Source organism: Amphibalanus amphitrite, unplaced genomic scaffold (genome assembly GCF_019059575.1).
Source record: "Amphibalanus amphitrite isolate SeventyFive unplaced genomic scaffold, NRLGWU_Aamphi_draft 000854F_arrow, whole genome shotgun sequence".
In the NCBI taxonomy this organism is placed as follows: domain Eukaryota; kingdom Metazoa; phylum Arthropoda; class Thecostraca; order Balanomorpha; family Balanidae; genus Amphibalanus; species Amphibalanus amphitrite.
In genome coordinates this window covers 259,743-270,793 of record NW_024882348.1, presented here as the reverse complement: position 1 = coordinate 270,793, position 11,051 = coordinate 259,743, and positions in this window count along the sequence as shown.

Below are 11,051 nucleotides of genomic sequence, written 5' to 3'. Positions count from 1 at the left end.
TCTTCGTCGCTCCATTGTCTGATTCCCTGTTTTGGTTTTTGACTTCGTTTTGGTAATTTAAATATAACAACCCGCTCTTTTAATTAATTCTTTTACTTGGGGCCGTTTGGATCGAACTGATTGAATTTTTGGAACACGCACCAGGTTGATATTTTCCATTTCTGATTACCGTAAAATCCAGTCACTGATATGTGGTGAACAGCCCCACAGCACCACATATTGGTGACCCCGACGTGATTCTTGTTCGATTTTCCATACTTCCGGGTTGTCGCCTCCGCTCATTCCCGAATCAATTATTTTATATTATTCCCCCACATGGATTGCTATTCCGTCGCTCCACAGTGGCTTCTGCGCCACTTTTCCATGATGGTTTCTGTGCCATCTCTCCGCCGTGTGATTAGTTAGGCATTTATCTTCTCGGTGATTTTATTTCGGCGTTCCATTGGCTCTTTCGGATTTTGCACTCGGTGTTTTAAATTTTAATTGTTCAGTGCATTGCAAACACCGGCTATACTTTAACGATCATGACGAACGAGGGCACGATGGAACCCGCTCATGCTGAGCCGGTCCATCATGTGTCGATCAAGCCGCCGGTTTTTATGGACACCGCGGTTGACGGCTGGTTTGCTATTATGGACGCCCAATTTAACATTGCCAAAATCACCAACTCGCAGACCAAATTCTACCACGTTCTCTCTGCCCTGCCTCCGGAAACCATCTCACACATTCCGCGTGCTGTCTTGAGCAACAAAAATTTCTCTGAGCTACAGACAGCCGTCACTGACATGTACGAAAAGACAAAGCCAGAGATGTTTGAGAAACTGATCAGCAAAACGCGTCTGACGGGCCGCCCCTCACTCTTTCTGAGCGAGCTCAGAGAGATGGCCGACAAGGTTGGTGTCGGAGACGATCTCGTTCGGCACAAATTTATCCAGTCGCTACCCACAGGCATTGCTACGGCCCTGGCTTCTCAGCGCGAGCTCTCATTGTCGCAGTTGGGCAAACTCGCGGACGAACTGATGCCTCTTGTGCAAAACTCAGCTGCTAACATGGTTCACTGTCAGGATCAGGACCCACAGTCCGACTCACAGGCGTTCTTTGTGGCTCAGCAGCACCCAAAGTACCACAGGGCCACTCAGCCGCAGAGCCGAGCCGCCACACACTCCCCTGCTCGTGATGCTCGTGATTCAAGAGCGTCTCTCGGTCTCACGCCGTTCCACCCTGACCAGAAGCCGAAAGTATGCCGTGCTCACCTGTTTTTCGGCAGCAGAGCACGCACTTGCAAGCCATGGTGTCACTGGCCCGACAAAGCTGCTGATCTGACCATGCAGCCGTCCTCACGAGCTGCATCTCCCTCCCGTGCAGCCACAGAGTCGGGAAACGAGAGGAGCAGGCCGTAAACGCAGCCCTCGGCCTGCCGCTCCTTAGGGTAACAGCCAAGGTGAATGATCAGCCCCTGAAATTCATCGTGGATACTGGCGCTGGTGTATCCCTGGTTCCACCCTCCTATGTGAATGGAACTCTAATCCACCCGTCCGCTGTTTCGATCACGACTGCCAGCGGGCAGCCACTGCGCGTGCATGGCGAGGCCACTCTGGATATTGCCCTCCCCACACTCCGACGCAGTTACACATGGACATTTGTAGTGGCTGAAGTGACAGAGCCACTACTCGGTAACGATTTTCTCGCTCACAACTCGTTGGTTGTCGATTGTGGTTCCCAAGTTCTCCGCGACTCCACCACTCTGCTCTCTGCTCCCGGTGTACCGACGACCGGGGAGTCTGTTCATTTGGTGATAAATGATCTCGCTCAGGTGCCTGAGGCAGTGCGGCCCATCCTAGAGGATCACCCCGCTGTTCTCAGCCCTAACCAGCCGGATTACACAGACTCGCCAATCAAAACCACTCACTTCATCGACACCGGCAGCGCTCCACCCACGTTCGCCAGCCCACGCAAGCTGCCGCCCGACAAACTAACCGCAGCAAAGCAAGCACTCGATGTGCTGCTCAAAACAGGAGTGATTCGTCCGTCTAGGTCCCCGTGGGCCTCACCCATCCACATGGTTCCGAAGAGTACCCCTGGTGAGTGGCGTGTCACCGGTGATTACCGCGCGCTCAACGCCGTAACCAAACCGGACCGCTACCCACTGCCGCACATTCAGAGCCTCTCAACCAAGCTCCACAACGCACAGTGGTTCAGCAAAATCGATCTGCTTCGTGCATATCACCAGGTGCCTATGAACCCCGCTGACTCAGAGAAGACGGCCGTCACCACGCCCTTCGGCTTGTACGAATACACCTTCATTCCAATGGGGCTTCGCAACGCAGGTGCCACATTCCAGAGGGTCATGGACGGCATCTTCCGAGACGTGCCGTGCGTGTTCGTCTATCTCGACGATATTCTGGTATTTTCCGAGAACCAGGAGCAGCATGAGAAAGATCTGCGCCTCGTGTTCAGCAAGCTGGCTGAGCACAAGCTTCGCATTTCACTGGGGAAATGCGAGTTCATGAAGAAGTCACTCATCTTCCTCGGTCATGACGTCACCAGCACAGGTGTCACACCTCCCAAGGCCAGAGTGAAGGAGATTCTGGACCTCCCTCTACCACATGACTCAGAGTCACTGCGTCGCTATCTGGGACTGATCGGCTTCTACCGGCGTATGATTCCGCGATTCGCCGATGTCACGTTCCACCTGACCGAACTGATTCGACTCAACCCAAAAAGCAAAGAACTGACGTGGACAGAGGAACAGACTCAGGCGTTCAGTGACAATAAAGCGGCGCTGGCCGGCGCCTGCACTCTTCCACACCCAGTGCCACACTGCGAGCAGTACGAGCTCGTTACTGACGCATCACAAGTCGCGGTGGGTGCCGCGCTCCATCAGATTGTGGACGGAGTACCCGTTCCCATTGGCTTCTTCTCACGGAAGCTCAGTCAGGCCCAACAGAAGTACGCCGCGTATGACAGAGAGCTACTCGCGGCTTATCTGGCAACACTCCATTTTCGTGACATGATCGAAGGCCGCCACGTTACCCTGCGAACAGACCACAAGCCACTCGTGCGCGCTTTTCACAGCCCGCACACGGCTAAGTCTGACCGCCAACAGCGCCACTGGTGTGTCGTCACGGAATACATCACTGAGGTCTCGTACATCCGTGGCAGTGACAACGTGGTGGCGGACTGTCTCAGTCGCCCGGTGAATGCAGTGTCCCTCGATGCATGTGACCTCCATTTTATCGCGGCGGCTCAGAAGCAGGAAAAGGAGAGAGACGTCGACAGTGCCGATTCAGAGCACCAGGATTCCGAGTCAGGTCCAGGATCGCGCTCAAATCCACAGGACGCCTCCCGATTGGAGCCAGTAACACTGTCTGGCGACATCACAGTCCTGTGTGAAAACACTGGACCACATCCACGCCCGTACGTACCAGAGGCGTGCAGGCGCGCCGTGTTTGATCGTTTCCACGGCCTGTCACACCCGGGTAGGAAAGGCACCACCCGTCTCATCAGCTCTCGCTATTTCTGGCATGATATGCGCCGTGACATTGCGCGATGGGTGAAGGAGTGTGAAGCATGCCAGGAAGCCAAGGTGCACAGGCACACTCGTTCTCCGCCCGGTCGATTTGATGTGCCCTCGCAGCGGTTCGAAACTGTACATATAGACATAGTCGGGCCGCTGCCCCCGTCAGTACCCCACGGGCACCCCTTCACCGCGCCATTTCGTTATTTGTTGACATGCATCGATCGCGCCACGCGTTGGGTCGAGGCCGTGCCGTTGGTCTCGATCACCGCGGAAAGTGTAGCCTCTGCTTTCCTCGACACTTGGGTGTCCCGGTTCGGAGTGCCACTGCATGTAGTCACAGACCGCGGCTCCCAATTCGAATCAGAACTGTTTTCACACTTGTCTTCAATGATAGGTTTCCATCGCCTCCGAACCACTGCTTATCATCCGACATGTAATGGGATGGTGGAAAGAGTCCACCGAACGCTCAAAGCCGCCATCCGGGCGCGCAAGCAAGAGTGGCTGCGCGCGCTACCCGTCGTTTTGCTAGGTTTGAGAGCTATGCCAGCAGAGTCAGGTTTTTCGGCATTCACTGCCGTCACAGGCGCGCAGATGCTGTTTCCCCGCTGCGCCGTCGAGAAGGTCCCCGTCGGGACAAAGTACGTCCAAGAACTGGCAAAGCGTATGTCAGAAATCGATTTCGTCACACTCTCACAGGGCTCGAACCATGCCCGCACACCACCGACACATGTGCCACCCGATCTCATGACATGCACACATGTGTGGGTACGCGTTGACCGCGTGCGGCACTCTCTGGAGTCTCCGTACCGCGGCCCCATGCGAGTCATCAGACGCAGCCCTAAAGTGTTCACGTTGGAGCTGCCGACTGGCGCCCACGACACTGTAAGCGTCGACAGACTCAAGCCGGCACACATGCCGCCACCTGCGGACACGCTTGGTCCGAGCAGTACCGAGCCTACGGCTCCGGAGCAGCAGCCGTCACCGTCGACCTCGCTCGGGCCCCTCGCCACTGGGGCGCCCGACGAGCCGACACAGACGCCGACGACTACAAGACCGCCCAGCAAGAGGACTTCAAAACCTGGAGTGACGTCTTCCGCATCGCCGGCCAAGGACGACAAGCCGTCCGCGGCTGCGCCGGTGCACACCCGCAGCGGCCGCCGCGTGCAGTTCCGGCCGCAACCGGACTTCCGATACTTTTAAGTGCGCCCGCGTACGTGCGTTCGAGGACGATCCTGATCGCGTAGCGCCGACAGTGAAGTGATAACTGCGTCGCGCGGTGTAGTGATTCTTGCGTCGCGGAGGACCGTGCAGTGACAATTGCGTTGCGCCGTACCGTGTAGTGATAATTGCGTCGCGCAGTGAAGTGTCGATCACGTCGCGCACCGAGTGATGTGAAAAGTGATTGTTTTGGCTTATCGTGTATGCGCTCCGCGCTGAGGCGGTGAGTACTGTGGTAACCACGTGTGTCGCCGGCCGGCACGGGAGTTCCCGGCGCAGACCGATTCGCGCGCCGACTTGTGACGTCGCTACCCCGCCCCGGCGCTGGGGGGCGGCCCAGGACGTGTCTGTTCGTGAACTTTGTCCCATCACGATGCGACCGCGTGTCTGCGGCCTGCGCTGCCGCAGTGCGTCGGCCAGTGACCAATCCGCGCTCCGATCGGCAGCCACGTGGTGTCCGAGTGCTTCTGCGCATGTCTGGACCCGGCCCGCTGCGTCGGGCCGCGCGCTACCCCGGGACTTCTGGCCGAGCTCTTGGCCCGAGCAGACGCGTCACGTCTGGCTCCGCGATTTGGCCCGTTCTGTCCGGGATTTATAACTTAGATTAAGCAGGGCATATTTGGCAAACTTGGATTTCATTCTCGTCTCTTCGTCGCTCCATTGTCTGATTCCCTGTTTTGGTTTTTGACTTCGTTTTGGTAATTTAAATATAACAACCCGCTCTTTTAATTAATTCTTTTACTTGGGGCCGTTTGGATCGAACTGATTGAATTTTTGGAACACGCACCAGGTTGATATTTTCCATTTCTGATTACCGTAAAATCCAGTCACTGATATGTGGTGAACAGCCCCACAGCACCACAGCTCAAAACCAGCGGCGGCAGGACGCGCAAAATCGCTCCGGGACTGCGGCTCGTGGGCGCGTCTCGTCGTCGCCGTTACTAGACTGCGCGCGGGAGGCTGTGCGTTCGGTGCAGCTGGCGGCGCCGCTTGAGTCTCCGGAGAGCGTTTCAGCTGGACTTTCGCCTTCTCCGAGTGACTCCCTGGTCGGCCCCTCTCAGGTGGCGGGCCTGGGTGCGCCACTGCGAGTGACGTCTGGGTCAGATCTACCGTCGGCCACAGGTCTGAGGTGGGTCGGTTCGGCGGGCTCGGTGCTGCCACCTGCCGGGGACCGTGGGGAGCCGGAGAAGGGTCGCGCGGTAGGTGGCGATGAGGGTCGCAAGGTAGGTGGCGCTGAGGGAGGGGCGCGTTCTATGAGTGAAGACGCCTCTCTTGTTTTCCGACCTGGCTCTCCGTCGGCTATATCGAATGTTTTGCGGCGTGAATCCTCCCAAGGCGGGGAGGCTGAGGGACGATGGGTAGAGAGACCTGGTGGTTCTCCCTCAGATTGTCCGCGTGGGGGTAGGGTCGCAGGGTCTGCTATGCAGGGAAGGGGTAGGGGAACTCGTAGGGGGGATGGGCAGTCGAGAGATATCAGGGAATATTTCTAGTGGTGGCTCAGCATTCAAGTCGGGCTGGGACCATGGACTTGGCTCAGCAGCGTGAGCTCTCCGATGTCCGAGCGGAGACTGTGGGTGGGGGTGGTTGTGCTCGATGTGAGTTTAGAGCTACTGTTACATGTCGAAAATGAGCTTGTCTTTCTGTTGTGTTAATGTACGGGGTATGCGTCAGACCGAAAAGAGAAGGGATGTCTTCAATTACCTCAGACGCCTCGACTGTGCTGTGTATGGGTTAGTGGACACACATCTGACGACTGAAATGGAGTCAATGGTCCGATCGGAGTGGGGAGGAGAAATATATATGAGTTGCGGAACAACTAACGCTAGAGGAGTGACTGTCTTAGTTCGAACTGGGGCACCTGTATTAGTTCATAGTTGGGAGGTGGATGATCACGGTAATTATGTGATAATGGATGTAGAATGTGATGGATACTTCCGAAGCAAGTTTGTTGTGATATATGGGCCGAATAGTGAAAAAAAAAAAAAAAAAAAAAAAAACAATCGTGTGAGGTTCTCAGTGTGTTTGAAATATGTGCATTTTTGAAATATGAGACGTAACTTGTAATTCTATTCTGACGAAGGTTGTTTGAAACCGAAACGTCAATAAAAGTAAGTACATTTAGTTATTTGTTGGCTCCACCGATAACCTCATAACACAAATATGTCCCTAAATAATCAGTATCTAGCTAAATCGGTTTTCGTGATAACTCCTTATTTGTGACTATACTAATGCCGGTTGGGTCATTTATGACCCATGCTTATAACTTGAGAACCGATGGAATATTTTTTTAAGCTTGCACAGTTTTCTTACTGGGACCCGTGTGGCTAACATTTGTTAAGGGCAACTTAAGAATCAAAAAATAAAAATTCCGGCATTAATGGGTTAATGGTCCACTTTACCCCACTCCCAAATTCTGCATTTGAGTAGGGCCGTAGGTAGGCATTGCCGACAACACTGAACACAGTGTGCTGAGCCATTTCGGGTTCGTGCCAAACCGAAATGCGTACGATTGTGCTTCTGTGACGGTAGTGCGGATGTTGACGCTTCATACCTACATAAGCTTAATTTTGGTATCATTTCATGCTAAAATTAGAATTAGGAGAATTGGAAATAACACATTTCTGGCATTGGTTTGAAAACGTTTATTCCTAGAGCCGAGCCACTGTGACAAGAAATGTGCGTGCCAACATAAGGCATTGTTATTGGCTATCTTTGTTTTTGAAAGGGGCCATTTATTGGGGAGTTCAGAGGGGGTGGTTCGCTTTGCCCCAGTGGTCCACTTTACCCCACTCTCCCTGTGGCGCTTCAAATGGGCGGTTGGTCACAAAGAATCACCATTGTGGAAAACTATTCGGCGGTCTTGATCTTCCTCTACATTGCATGCAAAACAAATCGTCAATGGTCGAAACTATTCGTCATATGCCGAGCTGGCTCGCTCGATGCCGAAGTCTGACGAAGTGTCAAACTGTTTTGCAGATCGCTCATTTCAGAGTTCACTGTTCAATCTGTTTCGATGAATAGCCACTATGGTGGCCTACTCAGGTCGCCTGTCGCGACATGGCCCCGCTCAACAATGCACTGCGGCTGAGCACGTGGCTTTCGTTTCCAACGCCGCTACAGTCTGTAATTACCCCCTCTGCGACAATTATGGCAGCGGTGGCGCGGGAGGGGCGGAGCCACCTGGCTCTCCACCAATCGCCGCGGGGCAGGCCGGGTCACCGTCGGGGGGGGGGGGGGGGGCGGTGGCGGCCGGCGGATTGCAGGGAAGGCGTACAGTGCTCGTCCGTCAAAGTGACTCATAAATTAACGAGGTACGAATGTGGTGACGGCGCCGGCGCCTGAATGGAGTCCTCTGGCGTGCCGGCCGGTCGTTGTGAAGTGCCGTGCCGCACTGGTGCACAAATCATGAACAATGACACAGGAGCAATGTGAAAAGCTTCTCTGTCATTTCCCAATTTGCATAATTACGGAGCGAGCGAAGCGAGCGGAGTCTTACGTAGAATAACGGAAATTTCTGAGTATGAGCGGCCGGCCGGCCGGCCGGCCGGCCGTGCGGACGCTTTTGCGAGGCTTATATCTCAGCAACCACTTGACCGATTTACATGCGGTAATTTTTGTAGGGTAGCTTCATTCCTTCTACCAAGTATTGGACTATTCCCGATGCATGTGGGTGACCCCTTATGCACGTGCCACGTGCAAAACGAAGAGGTGTCACTTTTGTAATTGTTGCAATATTTCGGTAACTACTTGGCCGATTGCGCTGAAAGTTGGCATGTAGGTAGGCACCCACTAGGCACTGCATATCCATGTGCCAGAGTTGGGGTGCCGCTGCACGTGCGCACGTGCAGGGGTCGTTTCCAGATCTCGAGAACGGCTCGACCGATTGCGCTCAAATTTGGTACACAGTTAGGGACCGGTTACTAGGGTGCCGTGCACAAGTCAGTTGGGACCCATTTTGCACGTGCGCACGTGCAGGGTGCCGCTTCCAGATCTCGAGAACGGCTGGGCCGATTGTGCCCAAATTTGGCACATCGCTAGAGACCAGTCAGTAGGGTGCCCTGCACAAGTCAGTTGGAGGTACCCCCTCGAAATTTCGCACGTGCAAGACTCACCCGCTCGCTCGCTCCGTTAGTCGCCCCAAAAGGCGCTATACTGGTTTATGATTTTTCAACATCGTATTTCACTGCACCATCACGGTACTGCCACGCCTTGTAGTTGCCGAGGCGTGGGTGTTTCCACGCCCCCTCTAACGCGGCTACTGGGCTACGTAGCGAAGAGCGGTATCACCGTTCGAAAAGAGAGTCGAAAACCATAAAGTAAAAAGGCATTACAAGAGTAATTCGATCATATTTGAAGTCAGTTCAATGTCACCGTCACCATCGGCCAGCAAATAAGGCCGCAAAAGTCTAAAGAACTAATATCCTCGATTTGAACGTTCTTTGACAAATTGACTCATAGAGCTAATGAAGATAAAACATAACAAAACACAACAGATTCGACATCTTTTATCAGACACTTCCGCAAATGAGGCGTAAGGTCTGAAATAATTAGGTAGATGATTTGGCCTCCGGGGGCAAAAAAAACGTCACAATTAACCTGTTTGTATATACTTCCGAGTTTATGGTAAAAGGACGGAAAAACGGCAATCGAAAGCTCTCAACAAGACAGACCTTTAAAGTACAGAAACTTTTGCCCAAGCAGTTAGGTCACAGGTCAGGTCAAGGTCAGATCGAGGGTAAAAGAATGCCCATGTTTCTAATTTCTACGACCTACATACGTTTCTGGCTTTGGAGACCAGTTGGCGAAGAAATGGACTAGGATTGGTCACCCAAGACGTGTTCTTGGAATATCAAAACAAGATGCATTGCATACAATGTCATGAGGAGGTCAAGGTAAAGGCAAGTTCAGGTCACCAAAGACAAACTACATATAGAATAGGATACCTATGCGGGATACATGTTTTATGGGTCATATAACTGATATAACTTAATGGACATACACAATTAGTGATATGAACATATTTGGATGAAGTTCAAGTCGTGGTCAGGTCAGGGGTGGACAAATGTGCTGAGTTGGGGTAGCACGGGCGCAGCAAATCCGCCGCCGCCCTAGCGGTGACCTTGACCTCCGCCGTCTGTTGCGGCTCTAAAGCCAAGCCGGCGTGGAATTGGGAAAGCTCGTGCTACCCCAACTCGGCACAATTATCCACCCCTGGGTCAGGTCAAGGTCAGGTCAAGTGAGCTCATATTTTGAGATTGATTGTTAAACCGCACCCTGATGAGAGACCATTTTGCTTCCCCCTCTGTGGTTTTTCTTGAATAGCGGAAAACGGCGTCGTGCAGCGCCACCAAATTTTCAGTACCTTTTTAGACACCAATTTAACACATTCACACATAATTTCAAGTCATAGGTCACCTTAGGTCAGGAGTAATTGAGGTAAAACTGAGATCATGTTCGAGCAAAAATGAGCAAACAATAGGTATGAAATCTTTAGCCCTCTAAAGTCTAATATGAAATGCTCAATTAAACCAAACGAATAATTGTTGCATTTAGTGGGACCAGACAAAAGTACAAAACTAGTAAAAGTATACACTTTTGCCCACCTGCGTCGCAAATTTCACTGGAGACGCAAATTTTATGATAAGTAAACAACCTTTGCTTCTACTTTACACAGGATATACCTAAGGAAGAACGGGCCGCACTACGCAGTAACGCACCTTTGGTCTTCTTACGATTTTGTGTTGTAATGGACTAAAGTTGTAACTTGTAAGAAGATAATTTCAGTTGTATTTATGCATACGCACGGATGAACGAGCACCTAACGAAAGTAATGTTTGCAAGGAATGGGGAAACAAGCTTCAATTCTGAAAAAGGAACTGCCCCCATTTCCACATGACATAGGTATACTACGTTACAATCTGCAGGTAAGGTACCTATATGTAGGTACAATGGAAAGATTGGACTGAGCCGAACATTGTCGAGGTGTTGCGCCATGCAGTGACCGTTCCACTGCACTGGTACGAAATAGTGCGCCGCGGGGATAGCTCGCCTGCCGTTAAACGGTCACACCGCGGAGAAGGTCTACATACACATATGTAGTCCAAACCGCTAAAACAAGGAAATCGCCTCATCCCTGGCTGCCGTCTGGTGGTTTTGACTGCCAGTCCAGAAAAGGAGGATGCGGATGGGCCATGGGCTGAAGTCATCAGGAAGGTACGCACAGATCTGAGGCAAGGGAAAGGGTACCTACCCAATTAAGTGCGGTATGTAGGTACTTTAGTGCCCAGTGGTGAATGTACATAGATCTAGACTC